Here is a 26,370-nt window from a genome sequence, read left to right on the forward strand (position 1 = left end):
CTATATGCATGTGATGCATGACTATCATATGAAGTTTACATGTATGCATAGTGGAAATAGTCTCGTCATGGAAACATAATACACACAAAAACACAGAAACATGCACATGAATTGTGTTTTATCTGGTTCAGCCTCCATAGCCAAATGGGGTTGTTCGGTTTGAGCTTCAGGTATTTGAGACAATCTGCTCTCAGAATCTTTGCAGCTGATTTAGAATGCAAGCTGTCCAAACCTTCGCATTCTCATGCATTTAAAACAGAGCTGTAGTTTGAAATTTCTTCCATAGACCGACCTCTAGTGTTTCCGACTGACAAGCACAGGAAGAAAGAGGCAAGGTAAGGCATTAGCTGGGGAGAGAAGCATTCTCAATCCCTTTGCACCGACATTTTGTAAGCTTATAGGCTAATTAATCAATTTCATTAAAAAAGAGAGAATGTTGCCATGGTATCATGAGGTGTGTGTACGCTGCCAGGTGAGAATTTCAAGATATTTTTATATCTTTAAATAAATTCTATTTTTTTTCTTTGAATTGGCAAAGGCCTTAAAATTTCTCTGTTTTTAAAATGTGACTTGATGCAGTGTTTTCTGAGATTGAAGTACTAATTGAAATAGAGCTGCCTCTCTTCTTTGAGAAGAAATAAGATCACCTTAGGGGCTCTGTTTCAGTGCAAGATTTGATTAAAAGATCCATGGAGTTCATTTACCAGCCTGTCTTCAATGAAAGCACTCATACAAGAAGCTACTTATTTATTGCCAGGGACATGACCCAGAAGGAATTTTATCTATAATGTATGTAACATATGATTGGAAAGATTCAAAGTATTTCCAGGAATATATTTGAGTCTAGCATTTTCTTTCTCCACTGTAGCACAGAAATGTGTAGTGATGATGATAAAATAGGTGACATTTTGCTCTTGATGATAGTTTTCTGAAAGTATCAAGGGAATTTGATATACCCAATTTCATTAAAAGAACTTGTTAATTACTTGAAGTAAAGAGTCCTTTCCCAAAGATGTCTTCTGACTCCTACTCATTAAAAATGTGGAAACAGGATGCAGTGTAGCTTTTGAATTAGATCAGAATGAAATCTTACTTTTTAAAGTAGACCAGGGATAACAATAATACAGCTAGCCAGCCAGAACACCCTCCTGCATCTTATGAAGCATGTGAAAATATGTGCAGAATACTTCCTTCTCTTTTCTCTGCCTTTTTTTTTTATTTACTACAAAGTATTTTTGCTAGGAGGATTAGGAATCTTATTTAAAAAGGAAAAAATGAATACATGAACTCCATAAATGTGCATCTGCTTTTCATAAGGGGCACTGTGCCCTCCTCTGGGTATCATTTAAGCGTTGTTATTAATGTTCAACCTGTGGCTTAAATCACAGTGTTCATTTATAAGATATCCCCACCAGAAGGGTACACATTAGTGAAGACACCTCAGGCTTTTATCTGGCTCAGCACTGTTAAGTGATACTCCTGGATAAGCTCATATTTTCAAGGATAAAGGTGATATCCCAGCAATATAATCTACAAAGAACACCTCAGAAATGGAGTGCTTTTCAGTGCAAGAACCTTTTAGATCACCAACAGGAATTTTAATTTCCATTTTCAAACTGGCTATGTGGTTGCCTTGTGACTGACTCTGGCCACTCAACCTCTTGATACCTCTGTCCTCTTAGGTTGCACATGAGAACAGCAATCAGCACTGCTTGGCAGTGTGACCGCAGACAACCAGCCCAGCTGAGTGAAAATCCAGCTCTGCAGAATAAAATAGTTCTGTTTTCAGCTGTCTCCTGTAGTTAAAAAAAAAATCACACAGTGCTTATCTTGGAATGCTGTTGAGTTTGACTGCTGTGACACTAGCTTTTGACTTAGAATGAAAATACTGTAAACTGTACTTTTGGCTAGAATGATTGATACAGGTAAACTCTGCATTGTACAGTACTGTGCTTTGTCACAAAATGTGTGACCTTCAACTGCAGTTGCACAAAGCTGCAACTGTACAATGTAATCTCTAGGTCTTCTGCAACCTAAAGCATTCATCCAACTAGTTCTGAGGTCCCTTAAGCAGTAGTGGTTCAGCTAAGGACTGGAGACACTACTAAAATAATCCATTGTCCTCATGTTCAGGATTAAAAAACTTAAGAGTATATTGGGTGGAAGGACATAGAGAAGAGAAGAGTTTAAGTACACTGTTCATATATTTGGCTACTTTTTTTTTCTTTTTTAGATGTAGTCTCTCTGTGTATCACAGGTCGGCTCTGAACTTGCAATCCAACTCTTTCAATAGAGGGCCTATTTTAACTTAGGTTTGGAATATAGGTTTACTGCAATCTTTTGTAATATGCAATCAATACAATCAATAGTTCTTTTGGCAAATGAGTTTCTTCTACCTAATATAGTCCATTTATACTGCTACAAAAAAAAAAACTGAGTATTTTACAGACTATTCAGAAGTTTACTTTTATAGTTACAGAGGCTGAGAAGTCCAAAATCTTGGGCCAGCAGTTACAATGACCTGTGAGGGTCTGCTTCCTGGTTCATAGATGATCTCATCTTTATGTGCTTAGTAGTAGGAAGAGAGAGGAGTACCTGCAGAGTTTCTTTTCTATGGACACTAATGTCATTCATAAAGGCTCCATCTTTAGGGTCTAATTACCTTTCAATGACACTTTCCTCATCTCCAAATACTATGACATTCGGGATTAGGTTTCAGTATGCAAATTTTAAGAGCAGGGAGCAAATTCAGTCTAGTAGTTCTTTTTCCAGTTACTTGAATAATACACCATAATGATATTCAGATATAGCTGGGACATACATTCTCTGGATAAGGAAACATCTCTGCTGTGTTCTAAAAGGCAGGTCTGTGTTGGTGATGGAGAGTTTGGGGCTTCAGAGAAATGAGTACAGTGGGTCGATGGCAGGAGACAATTTGGCATCTCTGTGGCTGTTTTATAGGCTCTGTGTTCAGCTTATACATAATGTAAACATTACATAGGGTTGAGAACAGTCTGTTTATTGATGCACACAGGCAGAGACTTTCCCTAGGGTATGTAGAATGCACGTGACATGTGGAATGCTGAGTTTGCATGAGCCTGCTGAAAGATACAGAACATCATATCTGCCAGAATGAACCTCTACTTACTATAAACCAGAAGGAACCAAGAGCACACTTTACTCTGGAAATTAGGAGGCCTGGTGGACATTCATGAAGTCAGCTGGCTGCTGGCTCTGAAGGCAGGTATAACTGTGTCTAAGCATCTTTCGACAGAGTTCATACACACTCATCTTTTCCATTTCCCATTATCAGATCTATATCTGTTAAACATAGTTACAGAACCCCAGTTCCATGGCTCACTTTCAAAGCAGTTAGGAGTCTTGACTTGAAATTGCACTAATTCACCCATAAATGCAGTAGGTCAATGTTTCCTTATTTTGGAAGAAGATGTATCTGAGACTGGTATAATCTCAGGCAGAAAAGACAGTTCACTTTCATTTTCATAATTCTACTCAGAAAAGTGGTGACTTTTTTCTTTGACAATTACATTTTACTTTCTCATAAAGAAAATGAAGCTAAATTTGCATGTTGTCATGTCTTACCTTGCTATTTTGTATATACTGTCCTGGGCCTTGTGCCAGGAGTCAAGACATTGGTCTTTGGTTGGGAGTCTGTGTTTCTGGGTGCAGAGTCTTACAGTGGGATGTTCATGGGGTAAGGGATCAGGGTTTCCAGCGGACCAGGCAGTCTCTCCCTGGGAGAATCAGAAAAACAAACAGACAGTCCTGGCAGGCTGGGGACAGGCACTGGGCCTACTTTCAGCCCAATGAGAGTTGTTTAAATGGTTGTCACTGAACCTCCATGCCTCAGTGGTCTTCACTTCTCACTGAAATCAATTCATTGATTTCTGCCTCATCTTCCTTATAAGTTCCAATGGGGTAGTGATTTAAAATACAGTAAAATAAAAAGCCTGGAAAAATCTCGGTGGGAATTAGCATATATACCTCATACCTCAGGCATTATGGCTGTCCTTTCTGATTACAGATACAAATACAAAAATACCACAGGATGGATGGCTAATAAATAGTAGAAATTTATTACTCACAATTCTGGAGATCAAGTGCCCATAACTTCAGTGTCTAATGAAGATCTACTGCTTTAGGTAGCTGCCTCCCTATGTAACATATACGAGGGAAGGGATGAAAGAACTCTCTGGGATTTTTGTTGTATAAAGGCTCCAAACTCATTCATGAATGCTTTTCTCTTATTACCTAATCATTTCCACAAAGCCTACCTCCTAATGAGATCATCTTGGTGATTAGAGTTTCCATATATGAATTTTGAAGGGAAAAAATATTTAGACCATAGCAGTTATATTAGATTAAAGCTTCAAAGACCATTATTATTTAAGTAACTTACCAATTATTTTTATAGATAATTGATTATAAAAATATCAGAACTTTATAAAGCATTTAGAAATTATTGCCTTTTGGTAACATTTTGAAATCCATTACACTTTTTATGGCCATTAAAACTCAGGGGATGCTGAGAATGGTGGCCTGAGGAATTCTGCTTTTTAAAATTGAGGGCCATATAGTAAATATTTTTATGATCTGTGGAGAATAAATTTGCCATCATCCTCACTCAGCCATACTGTTGTACTATGAAAGTAGCCATACAAAATTTGTTACCTAAGGGAAGGATATCTTCCAATAAAATTTTATTGACACAAACAGGAATTGAGCTGAACTTGTCTCATAAAATAACATAGTTTGCCACCTCCAGCCTCAGCCTAGTTTCCAGGGTGTGGGGAATGTACCCAAAAGAAAATGAATTGGAATATTCAGTTGTGTGACTGTAAACACGGGACAGTGAACTGATTGTGTTTGACCAAGTTTGCAGTTTTTGCATGTAATATAAATGGTTTAGTAGATGCAGGTCAGGTAATCTATGGTATTTTAAGGGAGTGATTATCTAGACCCTCAGCTGGGTAAACAAAAGAATAGGAATATAAGTGGAATGAAGGCGAAAACATGGTTGGAATCAATGGTTTGTTGAAGTCAAGAAATCTTGAAATGGGAATAGTTGTTTGAATATGGCAGCAGAATGAATGATGGTCATCACAAGTGGCATGCTTGAACTTTCTGGATGAGGTTCAGGTATAGTCAGTGAGTTGGAGGTAGAAGTGAGATGGAGAGAAAATCTAACTAGAGGCAAAAAGGATAAATAACAAAGGAGCCAGAATGCTGAGTGGCTCACTCAGGTGGATCCTGAAATCACTAAGGATGTTGAATAGAGTAGTAATAGAGAAAAGAAAAGGGAAATTATTTTCAAATAAAAAGCAATTCCAGATCATACATAAAAATTATACACATTTATGAGGCGTTTCAGTAGAAGTATACAGAGTGTAATATTCAAGTCAGGGTACACAGGTTTATCACCTGAAGCCATAAGCACTTCTTTATGATTAAAGTATTCAAAATCTCTACCGTTGTTAAAAATACTTGATACATTGTCATCATCTATGACCATCAGACTGTGCAATAGAACATTACAAGTTTTTCCCATCTAACTCTAAATACCCATTGATTAACCTTTCCCTAACCCCTCAGCTCTTACCTTTCCCAGCCTCCTGTAACCATTATTCTTTCCTCAACTTCTAGGAAGTCAACTATTTTACATTCTACACATGAGTGACAGAATGTGATACTTATATCATAATAGCTTCCAATTCTACCCATGTTGTTGAAAAATAGGATTTCATTCATCTTTATGGCTGAATAGTATTTCATGGTAAACATGCACCAGATTTTTAACAAACTATCCTGTGACATGTTAAGAAATGGTTGCACAGCACAAGGTAAGCAAGTGAAACTTCATCTTCATTCCCAGATATTCCCCATCTCTGGCATTACTGCCTGAGCTTCACCTCCAGTTGGACTGGGGTGACATTAGATTCTCATGGGAGCATGAACCCTACTGTGAACTACACACGTGAGAGAGCTGGGTTGCATGCTGTTAGTGGAAATCTAATGCCTGGTGGTCTGAGCTGGAGGAGGAGTAGTGATGCTAATGCTAGGGAGTGGCTGCAAACACACACTGACATTAACAGAGAGTTTTGGCTGCACAGGGCCATAGCAGAGTTACACCAAAACTCTCCTGATAAGCATCAAGTGACCACTAAGCTGCATATGGTGGAAGACTTTGCGATGGCAGGTAAGTTGATGTACTTCAGCTGTAAAGCTGTATCTGGTGGTAGAGTTTACACTGGAGTCTGACACTTATTTTAGACTATGTGTGGCCCACCCAATATTTCATTGATTACTTCTGTGTGTGCCTCATCCCCATACTGTGCCCTTGTCTCAATCACAATTTTGGTAAACCCCTGCAAGCTAATCCTAGCCAAACTGAGTAAAACACTCCAAAACAACAACAACAACAACATCAACAGCAAAACAAGTGAAACACCACTAGAGAACTTTGAAAGCAGGGAAATACTCTAACTGCCAATAAAAAGAAACCTACGTTTAAAGGAAGAGTCTTAGTTAAATTACTGATCCATTGCAACAGGTGATTCACATTCTCTAAGCCTGCTTCATAAAACATGAGGTGACCAGCTATCCAGGAAAGCTATAGAACCTTCAAAACTTCTTCAACACGTGAAACAAATGACCTCCATTAAAATGGTAGTCTTTGGAGATTTTTAAAAGAAAAACAATAAACTTGAAGATCAGAAGCAACTATTAAAGGCCACACCATCATCAAATGTGCTTGCAAAGAGAACATTATTCTTTTTTTTAATAAAACCTAACAAAACAAAACAGAATAAAGTCAATGAAAACAAAGAAGTAAAATTGGTACAGAACTTCAAAGAAGTATTAATAGCAAAATAATAATGACCACTTATCTGTTATCTTCACAATAGGTATCCATTCCATCAAACAGCAAAATCAAAACAAAAGAAAATTAAATTAATTGAAACAAAATATTGAATAAAGCAAAATAATTAATTGGAACAAAACCAAACTGTGAGAACAATATTGGACCTCAAAACAAGACAGAAAGAAATCACCCATATGTGCCACATTTCATACTGTTATCATCCCAAATGATCACTGGCCCCACGCCTGAAAAGTCAACCAAATAATACAAGCATTGAGTTGCTTTTTGTCCTTCAATTACTATCAACTCATCCTGTCCTCTAAATAAGCCAGTTGCTTACAGTAGTGGTGGGGCCTTGATTGTTAGGCTGTGAACTAGTAGGCTAATGGGAGGTGCTATCTGACTTCTCTCTTCCTGGGCATCACATATCTTACACAGCATTCTAGAAAGGCTGGCTATTTGGCTTCTTGGTGGGTTCCTCTTAGTCTCAGTATGGCTTGTTCTTAGATTGTACTTACTTCTCCTTTCCTGGGCTCTGCACAGCTTACCAGAAAAGCTGGCTATTTGGTTTCTTGGTTGGCTCCTCCCAGCACGGCAGATTCTTGGGAGGCCTTGAATTCTGTCTTTCTGAGCCCCACATCAGAGCATCATTCTTTGTGGCTAAATACATTGCTAAAGCTAAGATGCCCTTTATTATTGAAGAAGAGTTTATTCTGCCTGCACCTAAGGACATTTGTCATGAACTTTTAGAAGAGCCTGTAGCTCCAAAGGTGACACGAATTGCTCTTTTGATTGGGACCATCATTGATGAATTGATGAAATAGCAGAGGATATTGAGGCACAATCATTGGAGGTGATTAATGAGTCACCAGGGTATGAAATCCAGGTTGACAAGTATACTGATGTTGACAACAGTGGAATAATGCTTGCTTTTGTATGATATATTTTTAGAACAATGAACATGAAGTTGTGTCATATGTACTTTTGTGACCAATCAACACCAAAGCTGCAGAATTATTCAGGTTTTTGAATGTTTACATTTCAGGAAAACTGGATCAGTTATCTTGTATTAATATATTCATGGATGGAGCAGCTGCCATGATATGGTGGGCTTCTAGTTTCACTGCTCAGCTCAAAGAGGTCACTTCTAAACATGAGTCTGCATACTGTGTTATCCAAGAGAAATGCTGGATAGTAAAAAAAAGTTACCTGAACTTAACAGTGTTTTGTAGGATGTGATTAAAATTATCAGCAATATTAAACTACATTTCTTCATGTGAGGAGATCGACCCAGAGCACACAGGTCTTCTCTTATACACAGGTGTGTGTGACTTCCAAAAGGCAGATCACTGACCAGAGTTTTTGAGGTATAATAGCCATTCCAAAAATCTCTTTTTAGAAACACTCACTACTTGTAATACATTTTGGGGATACAGAATAGGTCCCAAAGCTTGCTTACTTACATTACATAGTCCACTTGCTCAATGAATTCAACCTGTTTCTTCAGGAAAAAGCAACTGTGATCAAGTTATCAAATAAAGTGGCTGCATTCAAAGGCAAACTGGAATTATGGGGGTGATGAATGGTGTTGAGATTGTGATGTGTTTCAAACATTAGTGGAGATTTTGAAAGAGAGAATCAGGGCATTCTCTCTCCCAGCTTGTGCATGATCAAATCAAGGTAAATAGCTGGTCAAATCAGTTTTCAATTTTAGTACACATGCTACCAAACCGAACACTCAAATCAGCTTTCAAAAGAGTTGTAAAATTACTTTCCAACCACAAACGACCTCCAAACTAGGAAGGAATGGACCTGGGATCCGTTTGTGATTAAAAGGCGAATCCACTTTGTGCTTGAAGATGATAAACTGCTTGAGACTGCAAATGATGATTGTCTTTAAAACATTTTTGAGACAACTTTAAATGGCCATATATCCTTGATTAGAGTCAAGGCAAAATATCACGAGATTGCCACAAAAGCACTGAAAAGTCTGTTTCGATTTCTAACATGCTATCTTTGTCAAGAAGCTTTTTTTTCTCTCACAGTTATACTAACCTAAACAAGATTATAGGGACATATTCAGCACATGTTGTCTATTCCTGTGTCTCAGTACCCCCAAATGGAACTGTCTGCTGCAGGAGATCAAGGTTCTCAGTGATTCTGCATTGGCATGAGTTGTACAATTATTTGATTATATAGTTGATTGATAGAAATAAAGTACACCATAAATGTGATGTACTTGAGTCATCCTGAAACGACACTCCTCAAATATGAAAACAAATTTCTTCCACAAAACTGTTCCTTTGTGCCAAAAAACTGCTCCACTGGGATTACTGATTTATTGCATTCTCTAGGTTGCATCCTCAGATCAGAAGCACTGCTGCAGAAGTAGCCCAATCTAGTACTACTACAGTAGAAATTCCTGGGGTTGGGGTCAGAAAAAATTTTTTAAAAGCCCTAATATGTTTTGAGGCATACCCTCAAGTTTGAGATCCACTGCTTTGAGCAGTTATGAATTCCTCCATTATCTCTTTAATTACTTTAAAAGTGTTTTTTACTCTAAAAAAATAAATATAAAGGCAAAGAATATCCCCAACCCCAAGCCACTAAACATCATTGCCTTCCACGGTGGCAAATGGTAGTGACAGAGAGTGCAACCTTGGGATCTGATTCTGGGTACTTCTGCCACATACCAATGCCTCTGGTTTTGTCTTGTTTTCTGTGACAGTGGAGAATGTTTTTAGCAGACTGATGACTGTGAAGTCCAAGTGCCTGTGATGACAAGGTGCTAGCAGGTTCACAGTCATGACCTCTCATTGCAATGGAACCATTGGAGACAATGCTTTTGCTATTTGGGTAGAGATGTTGGTTCAAAAAGCAGATCTGCTCTTGGAGCAATCTTAAGTGTCTTGGTGCATGTCTCAAGGTCTAGATCTAGAATGGCTTATCTATGGCTTCTTTGGGTGGATGCCCCATTTATGTCATCTAATCCTACTGTCCTTTATGATTAGACTTGATTAGATGCTAAAGCATTTTAAAGAGCAATATAAAGAACCACAGATATATACCAGACATACTGATTCTTACGAATCCTGTTGCCTTCTGTTTCTCTCAACTGTCCCACATCTCCTGTGCTGTGTTGAATATCAGAGCTAAGAAAGATGAAGAAAGGGAAGGTCCTTTTGCCCTGGTCTCAGCCCACAGAAGGGGTCCAATAGCCTTTCACTCTTGTGCTTTTAGTCTTGCTTCATGAATTGAGTAGTTTTGGTGAATAACAACTTTTTCTTCTCTAAGAAAGGAAGTGACCATTTCCTTTTCACCGGTTCTGATAGTGGAAAGAATTTCTGTGTCTGCTCCATAAAGTGTGATACAATCCATGCTGTGATTCATATATTTAGGCTTCATGATGTGCATGTTCTATAAAGGTGGGTTGCTTTCCTTCTCTAAAGTTATAAACAAGTTAGGGGAGGTAACTTGACTGTTGGGAAAGAATGGGGAGTTCTAACAAATTTTCAGACACCCAGTGGTATTTGGTTGGGTTTTGAGATGCAGGCCTGATTGCCTGCATCAGCAATGATGGAACAATCCCCAGAACAGATTTCAGTGCCAGCCCCTACTTGCAAAGATGCCTATTTGAGCCAGTTCTTCAATAAAAAAGACATTTATTTTCTCACTTATTTTCTTTTTTCATCTTTTTGGGGCAAAGTTTCACTAAGAAGTGCAAGATGGCCTTGAACTCACTTTATAGCCCAGGATGGCCTCAAACTTGTGGTGATCTACCGCCTCAGACTCTTAAGCACTCGGATTAAATGTGTGCATCACCAAAGTTGGCCATTCTCAGACTTCTTGTAGCCAAGTCTGCTTTTCACTTTCCTGTGCTCTTTTCCCACTTGCCTTCTTACGATCATTCCTTTCAGTTTTACCAGACTGATGGAAATGCTCGAAGTAGTGTTTTCAAAATATATATTTTAGTGAATGCAACTATGATGGTAAAATGGCAGGTATCTTGCTTCAGATATTTCCAATATGGATTCAAATAAATGTGCAAAATAAATAGTCTTAGTCACTTTCTTGTTGCTAAGACACAATACCCAACACCCACAATGTAAAGGAGGAGAGATACATCATGGCTCATAGTTTGTACAGATTGTAGTTTATAGCTGGCTGGCTGCAAGGAAGGGTGACATGGCAGAAAAAAGCCGAGGAGAACTGCTTTTGGCATGGCAGAAGGAAAGCAGAAAATGTGAAAGAAAGGACCTAGAAGGAAGATAAACCCTGTAGTCCCTGCATTCTGCCTAGTGAACCACTTCCTAACACGAAGTTAGCTATGTACCTCAATAATACAATCAACTTTCAAAAGCTTACTTATAAGCATTTGAGGTTCTTGGGGGAACATTTATAACATATGTCATTCATCTCCTGAGATAGCAGTCTCTTGTTCTATCCAAGTGCCACCGTGATTCCTGTGTGAGGAGGAGGGCTTCCATAGTCTAGGACAGGAAATGCATTTATATTTGTCATATTAAGATATCAAACAAATTCTAGCACGATCTGTATAAGGTTTGGGTATATATGAATGAGTTAACCACAGCTTTTGTAGTTGCTGGTGAATGTTGGTATTTTAAACTGTTTAAAGATAAAGAAAATGAAGGAGGCATGAGAAAGTATTAAGATGGAGTGAGAGAAAGTAAATGAGAGAGGTCAGCTTAAAAAGTACATTCATGCATTTTTTAGGATGAGACATGTTATGAGAAGTGAGTCATTAGGTGATTCTGTGGTTGTGCAGATGTCACAATCAAAGAGGGCTATGATGTCACTGGGAAATATGATCTTATGAGACCACAGTTTTGTGGGCAGTCTATCATCTTCAAAACATCATTAGATGTCACATGCCTATATCCAGCACTCTCAAGTTAAACAAAATAGAATACATATAATTCTATTTTATAAAAGTGTACAAAGTGCAAAGTCATCTCTTGGCCACAAGAAAATAATATTTGTATAAGAAGAGGATGTTATAGTGGGGCCTGTAGTCACTTTTGGGGATGATAAATATATCTATACTTTGACTATTGTGATGGATTCATGGTTTGTACATACATCAAAACTCAGCAAATTATTCATTTTATAAATTATCAGTTCTATAGCAACAACGAAGTAAAAATACAAAGATATATTCATTTTGAGACTGAATTCCAGTAAGGAGAATTGTTTCAAGTGACAATAATAACCCCAAATGTATCCTATATCTTTATTTTCTGGGGACCAATAGATGGGCAATAGAATCAGATAATAGGAAAGTGAGACAAAATTCTAGCTGTGTTTGCATCTTTGCTCCCTTTCCCCTCTACTTCTTTCTCTTTATTTAGTCTTTTCTGTTTCTACTTCCTACTCCTCAAGTCACTAGAATGTGAAAGGATACATCTGTTCCTGCAAAAGCTATTTTGCAGTGCAATTAGGCTTTCCTTACCTTAGCTCCCCAGGAAGTTGGAGACTCCTGTGCTCACTGGCATAATGGATGGTGCTCACTCTTCTCACCCAGGTGTGTGGAGGCTATTACACAACACATGGGCAGAAAGACTGGCTTCCTGGCATGCAACACAAGGCTGCTCTTCCCTCCCTGAACCCCTTCAGAACTGGAGCAGCTGCTATCCTCTAGGTGACCAAGTCCTGCCATCATTCATGGGCCCAGGCCAACTGACAAGCAAAGGTGGTGCACTGCAGCCTGAACAAACAGTTCTGCAGCCGTCTCTGGCATCAGGCTGTGTGAAGAGAAGAAACCTGAGCTTTGTGACCTGATTGGAGTTTGAGGTTAGAGAAAAAAACTATTTAGGATTCCTACTCATGCTACTTTCAGTTTCATTCCAGAAGCTTCAATGACTCCTATTTTTCTAACATGTAGTATCTGCTTCCCAGGATAGATATGTTGTAGCCAGAGCATCCAATTCCTTTGCAGATATTTAATTTGTCACTTTAATGATTAAATAAAAAATGCATTTATTCATAATTTTTAGGCATAAAGTATATCAGCAATAGTTAATAACAATGAATAAGCACAATAATTAGTGTGATCATTCTTTAACTTTTTATAATGAACCATTAATAAAATAAGGGATACTTCTAAAATTTGGACATCAACTCTACTCTGAATATTTTGAAGCTACTCTGTTCTCTAGTCTACTTTTCATTATTACATTATTGCGTCTGAGACCTCAATTTGTTCTCTGGTGAATAACTCTGTAAGGGAAAAAATTATATGGACTAACTTTTTACTCTCCTAGATCAATTATACAAGTATATCATTATAAATTCACTGAAACAGCCTATTTCAGTATTTCTTCTCAGTATAACCAGCCTCTGTAGATGAGCAGAAATAATTCTCTTCATGTCAGAAATTTTAATTAAACTACTCTGAAAATAAGCATGTGGCAGGGCTGGCAAAGGCTTAATTTAATCATATTTCCTGATGAGCTGTCTCTAGTGCTTTCCTGAATGGCAAGATATTGGGATTAGATGTGGCCCCACCACTGGAAGGAAGGACGTGGATGTCTTGGGGGTCAGCATCCTGTAATCTTTAGTCTTTTGAACTTTCATAGTAAATTGAAATCAAAGAGTACAGGATGTTTTTGGCTTATAGAATGTCTTGAATTATTCATGTGACTAGACCACATGAAATTAACTGATGATGCTTATTTACATATATATCTCTTACATCTTTTTATTATTTAATAAAAATTTATTGATCTCATGCATTTGCCAACCATGCTCTAAGCACTTACAAATATTTGCTTTTTTAAGCCTTGAAATAACCTATGAGGTAGATCTTCTCATTAGTTTCATTTTCCTCATGGGAGAAATTAAGCATCCTTCTCAGTTGATTTTGAATTAGGTTCATTAGAACTTTTCAAAACTCAGAATTCATCAGAATTATGAACATATATCTGGAAAGAGCCAGAACCCTCATGCACCTTCATATGTAGCCCTTCTAACTCCTCTAATAAACCCCTAGAATGATGGCTTGGTTTCAGTCCAGTGTAGTACATGTGCTGATGTTCAAACTCCCTACAGCATTCAGCTGCGATATATGTTCTATTCTGCTTCTTGACACTAATTCTGAGAATTCTCTGCTCCCTATTATCCCCCATACACACAGAAATTTGAGAAGAAATAATCTTTTTACATTTGCATATATATTGGTGGCTAGATGATGATTAGACTTGAGATTTTGTATTTGTCAACTGGGGAAAAATGATGACATCTTTGTGGTGAGATCCATGTTCCTATTGGAAAATGAATTTGCAATACATTTTCACATGAAATGAATTAAAAAGCAAAAGAGAAAAGTTTTTTTAATAGAATTGAATTTAATTTATAAACTTTCCTATTAGTATTGGAAAACTTGTTCATAGAGTGCTTGCATTGATTCTGCAATGCAATTATTGTTATTGTTGAATATACATTTACAAGGATCCAAATAGGCATAAGCTTTATTGGATTAGAGGTGTATCTTTTCTACTAATACTTGGTAAAACATGCAGTTAAAATCAGCTTGTGGGTGATCATAACATCTAATCCACTCTTAGTAACTATTCATGTATCTGTCTTTGAAAGCCTGTGCTACTAGCCAATTCATCTCTTTTTCTGTCCATCTGTGGTTGTTTCACAAGAATATGGTTTAGCCACTTCCTTAAATATCTTTTAAAAAAGTGGTGTGATGGGCTGCTTCCAAGGAAATCTAAACTTTTGTAAGAGGTTTTTGCTATTAAAAACTCTACCTTTAAATAATTGTTGATCAATACGTCTTTTTGAAAAGGTTAGAGATGGTTTGGCAACATTGAATTAATTTTCTCAGTTATTGTTACTGAGAACTCATGGGGAAAAACCCAAACCAGAAATGGCATTGTTTTGTGGACTGTGGTTTGGTTTTGAGAGCACAGTCTTACATGAAACTTGGGCAAGAAGATGTACATGTACCAGCTGAGTGATACTGGATATATTGTCTGTGTTCCTGAGCACTGCAGGTCAGCACTAGAATTCTCTCACTTTCTTTGTTTCTCTCTAGCTCTGAAAACTTCTAAGCTAGAATTTCCTCTGGTCTCAATGTCTCTGACCTGTTTATTCAGTGTCGATTGGCCATATGCTCAACTCACAGATACCAAGGTGGTGGTAGCTCCTAGGGAAATCTGGAAACTCTTTCTCTCTGTCTCAAGAAATTTGCTTTTATTTAGAGGTTTGAAGACTTTTATATTTCTGTCCCTATGACTGTCTTTTAGTGTTGGAAAAATTTAAGCAGCTTCTTACACATGGGATTCTTTTATCTTTCCAATTTTCTATATATTTAGGATGCATATTTTCAAGATAGTATTGGTGTGGCCTTATTGATTGTTAAGATAAATGTAAAAATCCATATTTATTTATAAATAGCATTGCCTCCATCCTATTACCCCTTCCTCAGTATCATCTTGACCTTACAATAACCTTTGTCCTGTCCCTCCCCCAGAGGTAACTGATAGGAACCGAACAGAGTGCTTAGGTACTGGGACCATGCCTTCTCTGGCTGGTTGTTGCCTGGAACCAGTCTAGGATCAGCTGGTTTTTGAATATTAACTCTGAGTATAGGAATCTAACTTTAGATGAGTTTGGCTTTGGGCTGAGCTAGTCAAGGATAAGTGCACATAGACAAAAATAATTCAAAGACCATGCCTTAGTGAAAGTTATATGACTTATGAGTATTCTAAAGCATTATGATAGTAGCATCAAACTTCACAGTAGTCTTCTACCAAGAGGAATGAATAACAAAGCATTTGTTTAAAAGAGACAAGCCTTCCCCAAACAGACTGTTCTTAATTCAGCTTTTATTTTCTCTTACTCTATGAAAGTTGTAATGGTTATATCCTCAATATAGAATATGATGAATCATTAGGTGACTATAATGTTAAAAAGTAGTTCTTACTGAGGGTATGAGTAGGTGATGATGCACAATGAGACCTTGTCTTGGTCACAAAATGATAGGTCAAATTTGTGGCAGATCAGAAGTTTTAAAGAGAATTTCTGTAATTGAGTTACAGTTGCTCAAGTTATCTATCTATCTATCTATCTATCTATCTATCTATCTATCTATTATCTATCTACCTATCATCTATGTATCTATGAAAGCTTGAATACAGTAGAGTATACATCACCCATATTAATACTGTGAATGTGTGCTAGACAAATTTTGATTTGGAAACTATTTTGGGAAAGATGTTTGTTCACTTGCTGACTCTCTGGTTAAACACTGAGACTCAAGTCAATGACCCAAAGAACACAAAGGCCAGGAACTTGTAGAAATTTTTACATTCTCTTAATTCTTCCCAATAACACTGTGGAGGAGAAGTTACTAATTTAACTTTTAAGAGGAAGTTCAGAATGGCCGGCTGAGTGATTAGCTGTGCCTTTTCACAGAAAATGTCTCAGAGCACTTTCCGTGTGTGTATTTCCACTCATTTCAGTGTTGTAAAGATGGATAAGTCACATCTGCTGCTTTTAGAAAACTTCTGTTGTAATTCTCAGTACTTACTTTTGTATTTTTCTTTTATAGAAAACTGTTATTTCAGTTCAACAAAATCAGAAGTATTTAATTGATCTGTGGAAATTAATACTGTGTGGAAGAGTATTCAGGAAGAGACAAAGAGTATGTTTAAGACAAGAAGGGAATTGACATTATCAGGCTGCTTTTTTTTGGGTCAAAATAAATTCTTTTGTTTCTACTAGTTTCTTTGGGTTAAAAAGTTAAGAGCAGACAAATCAGGGTTTTAAAATCTTTATCAAATGATCACTCATTATTGCTATCTTATTTTGTATACAAATTCCTATCTGATCCTTGAAACGATGCTCCAAGAATAGTGTTAACATCATTTCACTGATGAAATAACTGAACCTGTGTAATGTTTCCTAAATTGCATGGTTAGAGTTGGAGATTTGAGCCCCATCTCAAAATTGTTGTCTGCTATGGCACTTCTGTAGAACAAAGATTTATTTTGAACTTTAAGAATATGAAAAGTGAAAGGATCAGTTTTGACCTTTTCTCCACTGTGGTTTCCAACTTAGTTTAATATAGAGAGGATGAATATCGAAGTTTTAAATATCAACAATCAATTTTATTTGAGCCAATGTGGGAAGCCCTGTAATTGGCTGCCACCTTATCTCTGCAGGCTGCACCACCTTAACTCCCTCTAGGAGTTAAGTTTGGTAGTTAAGCAGCACCTTGCCTAGCTTGTTTGGCCTGGCCTATTCAGGAATTATGCTAATAAGCGTGCCTTAAGAGCCTGCACATGGCAAATTTGAAAATTTGATTTAACCCATGACCCTTAGTCTTGCCACTGTTGCTAAGTTACCTGCTGATGGCTCAGAGCCCAACTCCCTCCTCCTCAACACCCTATATATTTGATACTTTTTCCTTGAATAAATGAGACTTGATCAGACTCCTGTCTTGTCTCGGTTCCTTGTGTCTCTTGTTTCCCTTTCATCCTCACTCCCCCTCTAGGGTCTCCGTGGACATACCCACATGCCAGGACAAGCCAACAAGGCACTACGATGCCAATTGCTTACAGTATCAGATTTTAAGGGTTTTTATATTATGAATACAATGCCAAAATATCTTATGCTGGAAAGATGAACTGTAAGATAAAGCAGTTGAAAAATAATTGAAGCTACTACTAAGACTAGAGCGTATGAGATAGTATTTTGAGGGAAAATATTCTGTGAATTAAAATCTTCATCTATAAATAAATTACATATATTTCAAATATTTGATAGACAACTAAGGTTTTTAAAAAAGTTTTCTGGTCTAAAGACCGAGTGAACACAGCACATTGCACTGACTGTACATAAGAAGCTGCTTTTTGCAAACCACTGCCTCTGACAGGAACTGTGAAGCAGTTCTAATTCAGAGGTCAGCTACTGCAAGGTGATTCATTAACTCCTTAATCATACAAATATGGTCCAAGCCACACTCTCTCAGTACAGATAATGGATATGGCAAACAAGTTCTGTATGCACCACTGTCACTGACCTCAGAAAGAAATCTATCCTTGTAGAGTGAGTCTGCTTTTTTCTTCTTTTAATGGCCAAATAATCACTTTCCCTTCCAAGGTACAGCTCTACTTGATCCCATTTTTAGTCTGATTAGCTAAGATTTAGTTTTAGGGATTAGAAAACACCACATTATTGTCACAAATTATTTAAATAAGTTCTGAAGTGATTCATCCTGTACAATTTACATGGACTTGCCCACTTTTCTCCTTAGCTTTTATTCCAACCAGCTCTCATACTGGACAGGAGATCCTGCACATTCACACTGTTTCATTTTGCATTACTAAAATTTCATATCCTCTGATTAGCAACTCCCTATTTCCCCATCCTACCTAACAGCTGACAATAACCATTCTTTGCTTCTATGACTTTGACTACTTTGACTTTGACTCATGTCAGTGAAAGCACACAATATTTAAGTGGGTAATTTAATTAACAGAACAACTAGTAACTATTAAAAATGGGCTAAGTCCTTACACAGACATTTCTTCAAAAGAGACATACAAATGTCCAATAAATATAAAAAGGGTCACTAATCACCAGAGAAATGCAAATTAAAGTCACAGTGAAATACAAACCCTTACCTAATAGGAGGGCTCTTATAAAAACAAGATTAAAAATATTGTTGAGGATGTGAAGAAAAAGAAACTTTTGAACATTTTCACTAGGAATGCAAAATGATGCAGTTATTATGGAAAACAGTATGACAGTTCCTCAAGGAATAAAAAACTATCATATAATCTAGCAAATAAGAAATCCCATTTTCTGAGTATTCATCCAAAAGAACTGAAATCAGCATCTGGAAGTGATAGCGGCACTCCTTTATAGCACTATTTGCAATAGTCGGGATGTGAAACAGACTCAAATACTCACTGTTGGGTGAATGAATGAAGTGTGACATATAAATACAATGGAATGTTACGCAGCCATAAAAAGAAGAAAATTCTATAATGACAACACAAATAAACCTTGAAAACAGTGTTTTAAGTGAATTAGCACATTATTTCTTTCTTTCTTTTTTTTTTTTTTTTTTTGAAAATGAGCCTACTATGAGTAGGGCCATGAGCCCAGTATATTCTCTTGTTGTGCAGTTATTGTGAGGTACTCACATGTGTATGAGGCAATAAAGAAAAGATAAAGTGAATTCCCATCCCTGTTATAACTTTTAGCATGAAAGAAGTATTTCGTTCTGTAAGTTAGTGTTTCCTGCTGAAAGTATTTGAAATTTGGAAATTGTTAACATTTTTACAGAGTATTCTCATGGTGGTTCTCTGCACTAAATAAGGCCTGTCCATTAATATTATTTGTATTTCCTTTTTTGTGAGTTGCCTTTTGAGATAACTTCCCTTCCTCTTGAGAAGAATTGCAAAGTTTTCCGTGTCAGGGGAAAGGGGAGGCAGAGAACAGTGATATTGCTTTTCCTTTTCCACATAAGTGCCTGCCATATCAACATATGTACTATGACTGAGGTTAGAGATAGAACTGAGGTCAGAAAATAGTGTAATATGAACACTGTGGAGGTGGTATCAGCATTGTTGATAACATTTATGAGAGGCAACATCAGTGCTTGAGCACAGAGCCTTCCACAAAACATAAAGTTATCACCTTTTTACTCTGGAGAAAATAAAATGATAGGCCACATGTTTTTGACTTCCTTGAATTTCCCCACCAGGTGATAATATCTCTGTCAACTGAGATCTGCTGCACTTGTAGATCATGGAAACATGGAACTTATATGAAGGCAATGTCTATCCAAAAAGGAGTTATACAAGATACAGAAGTCCAACACATTCATTTTTGCATGAGGTAAGGAAATAGTCTTGTTTTCATGCAAAAACCAAGGGAGTAAACACAGAACTATGTTTTCCTTAGGATTATCTTTGATGGTTTAATGAGTCTTCATGAAATTTCAGGTGCAATCCCAATTCTCAGATCTGCCCATAACTGCATATTTTAATTACTCTGGAGCATAGAAGGGGGAATTTTGTTAATCCTTAGCTATAACATGCTTCAGTGATTTGAATATTTCAGCCCCTCGACCAGTAGCATGTGTATTCTATATTGAAGTCACATTAACTATGCAAGGGGCCAAATGAGGACCTGTGAGAATGGTTATCAAAACATGGCCTCAGCATAAGGGATGTTATATCTGGTGCTTAAGTCAAAGCAACTCCACAAATGTCCAATGAAATGCAGAGCCTATTATAACCTTGAACTAAATATTCATGGAAAAGACTCCAAGGATGTAGCCATCACTACTAATAACTTTTTGAGTATGATTTTATTAACTTTACTATATTAGGATTTTTGAAAAAATGAAATAAATTTACTAGAGAGTAGAGGTGCTCTTACCTGTGGTGCTTTATTTGTGCAAGATCAGTTTATGTCATGAGTCCAAATAAAAGCTGCTTCTGCAGATTCTGATCTCCTGAACTATGTCTTGGTGATCACCTCCCCCATTTTCTCCCAATTGAAATTTTGCTTAGATTTGAAAGGCAGCTGATATTAGTAGGGAATGAAGGTGAGAATTATTAGAAGGTTGCTTGAAAACCTGCACACTAAGCTTGTTCACAGAGCCATCTTATATACCAGTAGCATGCTGATCTCTGTCATATTTAGCCCTCCAATTCTGATGCTGTTGGGGATGACAGAATTTTTGGAAATCATTTTTTAAAATGGTCTAAAATTCAGCTTATAAGCCACACAAAACTGTTTATTTACTTTGATAACTTCCTTTTGGAAGTTAATACAATTATTTACCTTATTTATCATATTTTATTTCAAAAGCTGTTAAAAAGACATCTTAGAACATAAGGACATGAAGTAAAAAAATAAAGATATCTGAATAATCTGTGGATGTTAGTCAAGGTTGATGCTTGGTTCAATAATTCAGCATGTACCCTACTACTGTAACATGTAAATAGTAAGAGACTGAGGATGTGAGATATTTGGGGGTCTCTATATTATTTTTGCAAAAATTCTATAGTTGTAAATTACTTTAAACAAGAAAAATTTATAAAAGGACAAGTCTGATGTTCAAGGTATATTGCCTCATTCTGACACTTCTTATGGCTGGCAAAAGAGGAATAAAAAAAAACCCTCCTAAACATCTCCAAATAACTATTATACTCAAAATCATATATATATATATATATGTGTGTGTGTGTGTGTGTGTGTGTGTGTGTGTATGTGTGTGTATGTATATATATGCATATATATATATGTATGTATATATATATATATATGCACTTAATTCTGCAGTAACTCTATAGCAATAGTTATTATTTTAATGTTACAGAAGAACAAACCAGAAAAATCTTCCAAACAAATAACAACAAAAAAACATTAAAAGATACTCAGAAAGTTTAGATGATTTGACCAATGAAAAATAGCCAGTTTGTGTTAAATGTTAGAATTTGAACTCATTTTTACCTGTGCTTAAATTTTCTCTACCATATTTTCATATTTCTTCATAAAAATACATCATGAACTTGGAAAATATTTCCAAAAGAGCAGATTTCAAAACAATTTCAAATACAAATTACTAGAAACCAACTGTTTTGAACAGGGTAACAATGATCTAGTTGTAAAATTTCTGGTTTACTTATCTTCAGAATTAGTTATATTCTTTTATAGTTGTTGTTACTCATTTCCTGATAAAGTCTATAATGGTGACAGATCTTTTGCATTTGGGGGAAATGTTTTAATTTCAGGAACAGTGATCCTCTCACACTAAGCCCCTTTCTGAGCTTATTAGACAAAGCTATCGATTTGGTAGAAAGACTTAACGTGTGGTACTGAGGTGGGCTTTTAGGAATGTGGGGGCTCAAATAATGCTCTGTGTTAACTGAAGTCCCTGAATGTCTGCTGACATTGTGGTTTCTCTTGTTGCTATTGAGCAATGAGAGGGTCCTGCTGATGAGCTCAAAGAATGATCTGTGGAGAATAAGTTTTCATACCTGTGGTGGAGGCCATGGCAGTGTGCAGATCCTCTGTCCTCAAGCTGCCAGTCCCTCTACTGAAGACTCACAGGTGACCCATCCTCAGGGGCTGCCACCTGATGGAGAGAACTCTCTTAAATTTTGCCTCCTCCTTTGGGATAGCCTGCATCTTCTGACTGATGGGTGCTGGGTTACTAATGTCTTGCTCCTTTGCCTTAGTTCAGGGCATCTCTGAAGAACCAGCAAGGGCTAGAGTTCCCTCTGGTATCAGCTGAAATCTCTTTTGTACTGGGCTCATGCGTCAACTTCACCTTTTACTACATTCTGAATTAAAACACTTCCTTCACACCCTTAAAAATTTCCATCCTGGAATACAGCTTAGAGGCAAAGTGCCTGCCAAACAAGTGCGAGGTCTTGAGTTTGAGTGCCAATACAAGGGAAAAAGAAAGAATTTTGAGGATTCAGTAAAATTCTGATCACTCCTGAGAATTCACCAACAAGCAAGTCCTCCCTTTAAACCAGCATCATGCATGGGCCTCCAGCACTGGCAGAGGTGAGGGGATGCAGACCCAGCCCCTTCTGCCCTTGGGCTGGGAAACAAAAAGAGCCAACAATCCCAACCCCCATAAAAATCTCGAGAAACAGTCATAAATAGTTTGCAATAACAGCTGTTCAGGTGAAATGGAATTTGATGCTCATGGTATTTGGTGTTTCACTGACCTTGCAGATCTAGGGCTGGTGGTCTGATCATCTATTCAGAGGATCATGGTATGCAGTGTGGCATCTATGGGGGTCTCCTTCTGAAGGTGTGCATTGTTAATTCCCCAATATCTTATTTTGAAGTCCTCTATCAGTTTCAGTGGTTTGATGGGTTGGGTTATATGGTTTCGTTTTATTCAATTTTGTTGTGTCTGATGGCATGGGCAGCTATTTTGAAGATAGCAAGATATATTATGGTAGCCATTTTGGATTCACTATTGTCTTGCTCTCATGTCCTTTGTTTTTATGTTCTAATGTCTTTTTTTTAATGGCTTCTATTCTGTTCCATTTTGTTTGATTTTTACTGTGCCTGAAGATATCTGTAGCTATTTTGAAGACAACAAGAGACATTATCACGACCATTGTTGATTTCCTGTTGTTGTGAAGTCTTGTGTGTCACTTACACTGATTTGTTTTGATTGGCCTTACTCTGTTTTATTTTGCTTGGTTTTATTCTCTTTAAGATGAGATTTAAAATTTTTAAAAATTCTGATCTGTCCTGATAATACATTATAAACCAGGCATGGTGACACATGCTTGTAATCCTAGCTTCCCTGGCTGAAAAAAGAGAACTGGTGCAAATTCAAAACCAGCCTGGGTTAGAAAGGGAGCTCAAAGCTACCCTGAACTGCATAGTGAGACATTGTCTCAAAAAAAAGACTAAAAAAAGTGTTCATCCTTGAGGTCAAGCATGGTGTTGCATGCCTATAATCTCTCACTCAGGAAGATTGCTGTGAGCCCAAGGCTAGCCTAAATTATACAGTAAGTTCAAGACCAGCCCCAACTGCATAGTGAAATCCCGTCTAAAAAAGACAAAAAAAATTGTAGATTCAAGAGGACTCCTCAGTAAAACATCTGTATCCAAACCAAAGAGCCAGTTTCTAGCAGAGAACAATGCATTACACCATCTCAGCACAATGCTGGACTCTCTCCTTATAGGAAGAATGTACTCCACTTATAATCTCCTCTTTACTTGAACATGTAGACATTGCTTTCCAAGCAAGTCTCTTCCACTCAGATTAATGCCAAGCAGAAGCTTCTTTGGACTCAGTCACTTGACTAGCATAGCATTTATGCCACCAAAATGTAAGTTTTTTCTTTTCTCATGGGTTTGTCTCTCCCCAAAATGATATTTTAGAAGATTGGGGTTGTGTCTTGCACGTCTCTATCTTGATTGCCTACTTTGATGCCTGATGTGTTGTGGGAATGCAGAAACCATTTGTGGGATATAATTTTGCTTAACTATGCCAAATGGGTCAAACGCCTTTAAAAATCCCTCTATTTATATTGGTTTTGCTGCAAAGTTTATTTTTCATACAACCCTAAGTTTGATGGGATTTCCCCAGAAACATTATTTCTTGTTAACACCAGTTGATTTTTATCTTTTTTTTTTTTGTCTTTTTATCGGTACCAGGGATTGAACTCACGACTGCCTGCTTGCAAGACAGGCACTTATGCCGCTGAGCTAAATCCCCAGCCCCACCAGTTGATTTTTAAAAATTGGCAAAGAATTGGGAGAAATAAAATCCTAGAATTTCTGAAAGAAATTCATCCTAAAGAAAGAAAGGAATCCTGAAGACAGGAATTTGCCTCTAGATCAGTTTTTTTAATGACACATTTGATTTGGAAAAGTATATATATATATATAAAATTAAGTTAGAAATTATGAGGATTTCTTCTAATCAAGGAATGGTTACTTAGAACAGCAAGACATTTTATTGCATAATAACTATTTAACTTTAGTTTTATAGATAATGTAATTGTCATGTGTCATGTGATGCTTACAGTAAACAGTAGCACTTTGGCTATGACTTCCAGCTCACAGTACCACTTGAGCTTTCTGATTCCCCATTGCTTGTCTTGTTTTAAAAGCTGGTCATGGATGGACCTTGAGAATATTTGCAAATGGGCCACTGGAAAGCATCTGACCACAGACAACTTGAACAAAGGAGAAACTAACAAGAACTGATGGGTAAAACTTCCATGATTTGCCACTTAGAAGCAAACCCTTGGTAAAGATGCCCATTTCTTAGGCTCTTGGGCCCTCTCTCTGATGTCATGATCAGTGCATTTTAATGTTTATTGCTTGTCCTTTCGCAAAGCTTGTGGTAGGTGTTTTATTCAGTCTTCTTTGTTTGAGGCCATTTTTCTGTTTCTCATTTATCTAAAGTTCCAAATTGGTGTGCTGATTTGCTTATGCATCTATATTTGGTTGTTTTTAATATATGATAGCTTTATAACATTAGTAGAAGAGAAGAAGGTATTTTGTGATGATGGAAAGTACTTGAATAATTATTTGCTGTAAAAACTTTCACCTAATCGGTGCACCAGGTAGATAAGTTGAAGCTGTGAGTCTGCTTTGACCCTAGACAAGTTTTAAATCTCCTCATCAACAGTGCTGTTCTTATTACTGAAATACTGTAGGAGCTAATAACAAGGAGCAAGTTTTTTTTTTTGTCTTACTAACATAAAATCAATTTTCTTTACCCACAAATCTTTATACTCAATCCTATAACATTCTCTTTGTTGAACGCTAGTAATATTCTTTGCTGATGTTAACTATGCCTCATCTTCTTAGAATAAATGCTTTTTGAAGAAAAGATTCCTATTTTGTATATTTTTAATCTCTGAAAATGTTTAAATGTGCATATAATATTACATAAATGCTTTTCATATACCATGCTGGGTTAAATATAATTTTTATACTCAGCATTTGCTTCCACTTCCCTTTTTCTCCAACCAATCCATGTAAATGGGGCTGGAAGGCTGAAAGCTCTGATTTTTAGCCTGTTCTTTATCACGGATGATGATGCGATGTATTTTCAGCTGGAGCTATGTATATGCATGGGATGAGATGCGAGCAGAGGATATATTTCTATAGAGATGTCAGCTGGTAATGTGATTTTTCAGATGAGTGTAGTTTCAACATCCAGGTGCCATCTTCTACCCTACAGTAACCAATTCATAGATATAGGGCCATGGATTGTCTTCAGTAATCTCTTGGTCACAGCTGAAGGGGTACGACTTTGAAACAAAAAGTCATCACCAGTGGCTGCACCCTGTGTTTAACTCCTCCAGTGTATTCAGTGATTTTGACCATACCTCATTCTTTACTGAATCTCCTTCATACTGAAATCCTGTTTTCTGGTTCTTACACTAACTCTGATAGATAGATACATGGTTGCTCATATCACTTGTTGATGTAGTAACAGTATTTTGTGGGGAGGAAGTTTCACATTACACTTCTGTTTGCTTCTGTGTTTCTACTTTCACTGGACTACCAAGACTTTAAAAAAGCTAAGAAGTCATCTATACAGTATTCATTTAACAATTTGATTGGCCCAGTGAGTCTCTGGATTCTCTAAAATAAGTGTAAACATATTCAGTTCATCGGTTACAAAGAATTACAGTGTATAGGGAAGAGTTTTGACTAAAGACTATACAATTTTGAGTTAAAAATTGTAATATTTATTGGGAGCTGAACATTTTCAAAGGATCTGAAATTACTTACTCAATAGCTTGGTTTAACAATTCATTTATTTAACTCACTACGTCTTCCCTGAGAGCTGTCAATCTTTTGGCACAAATCCACATTCTGAGGTTGAATATTGTGGGCTATTTAATATTCTGTGATTTTGAAGAGGCCATTTACAAATTGCTGGCTTATTATGAGAGGAGCTCAAAACATATCCATAGATGATTAATAAGGCACAA

At 36.9% G+C, this 26,370-nt stretch overlaps 1 long non-coding RNA gene across 1 annotated transcript; it reads left to right on the forward strand.

Moving 5' to 3' along the window:
* Positions 1–221: 221 nt before the first annotated feature.
* On the forward strand, positions 222–24,717 carry LOC134474377 (uncharacterized). The gene is made up of 3 exons (XR_010045217.1): positions 222–335; positions 19,629–19,762; positions 24,529–24,717. It is a non-coding gene; the product is annotated as an uncharacterized LOC134474377 (long non-coding RNA).
* Positions 24,718–26,370: the final 1,653 nt, after the last annotated feature.

Source organism: Cavia porcellus, unplaced genomic scaffold (assembly GCF_034190915.1).
Source record: "Cavia porcellus strain 051 isolate PalLab524CR breed Dunkin Hartley unplaced genomic scaffold, mCavPor4.1 scaffold_1, whole genome shotgun sequence".
NCBI lineage: Eukaryota > Metazoa > Chordata > Mammalia > Rodentia > Caviidae > Cavia > Cavia porcellus.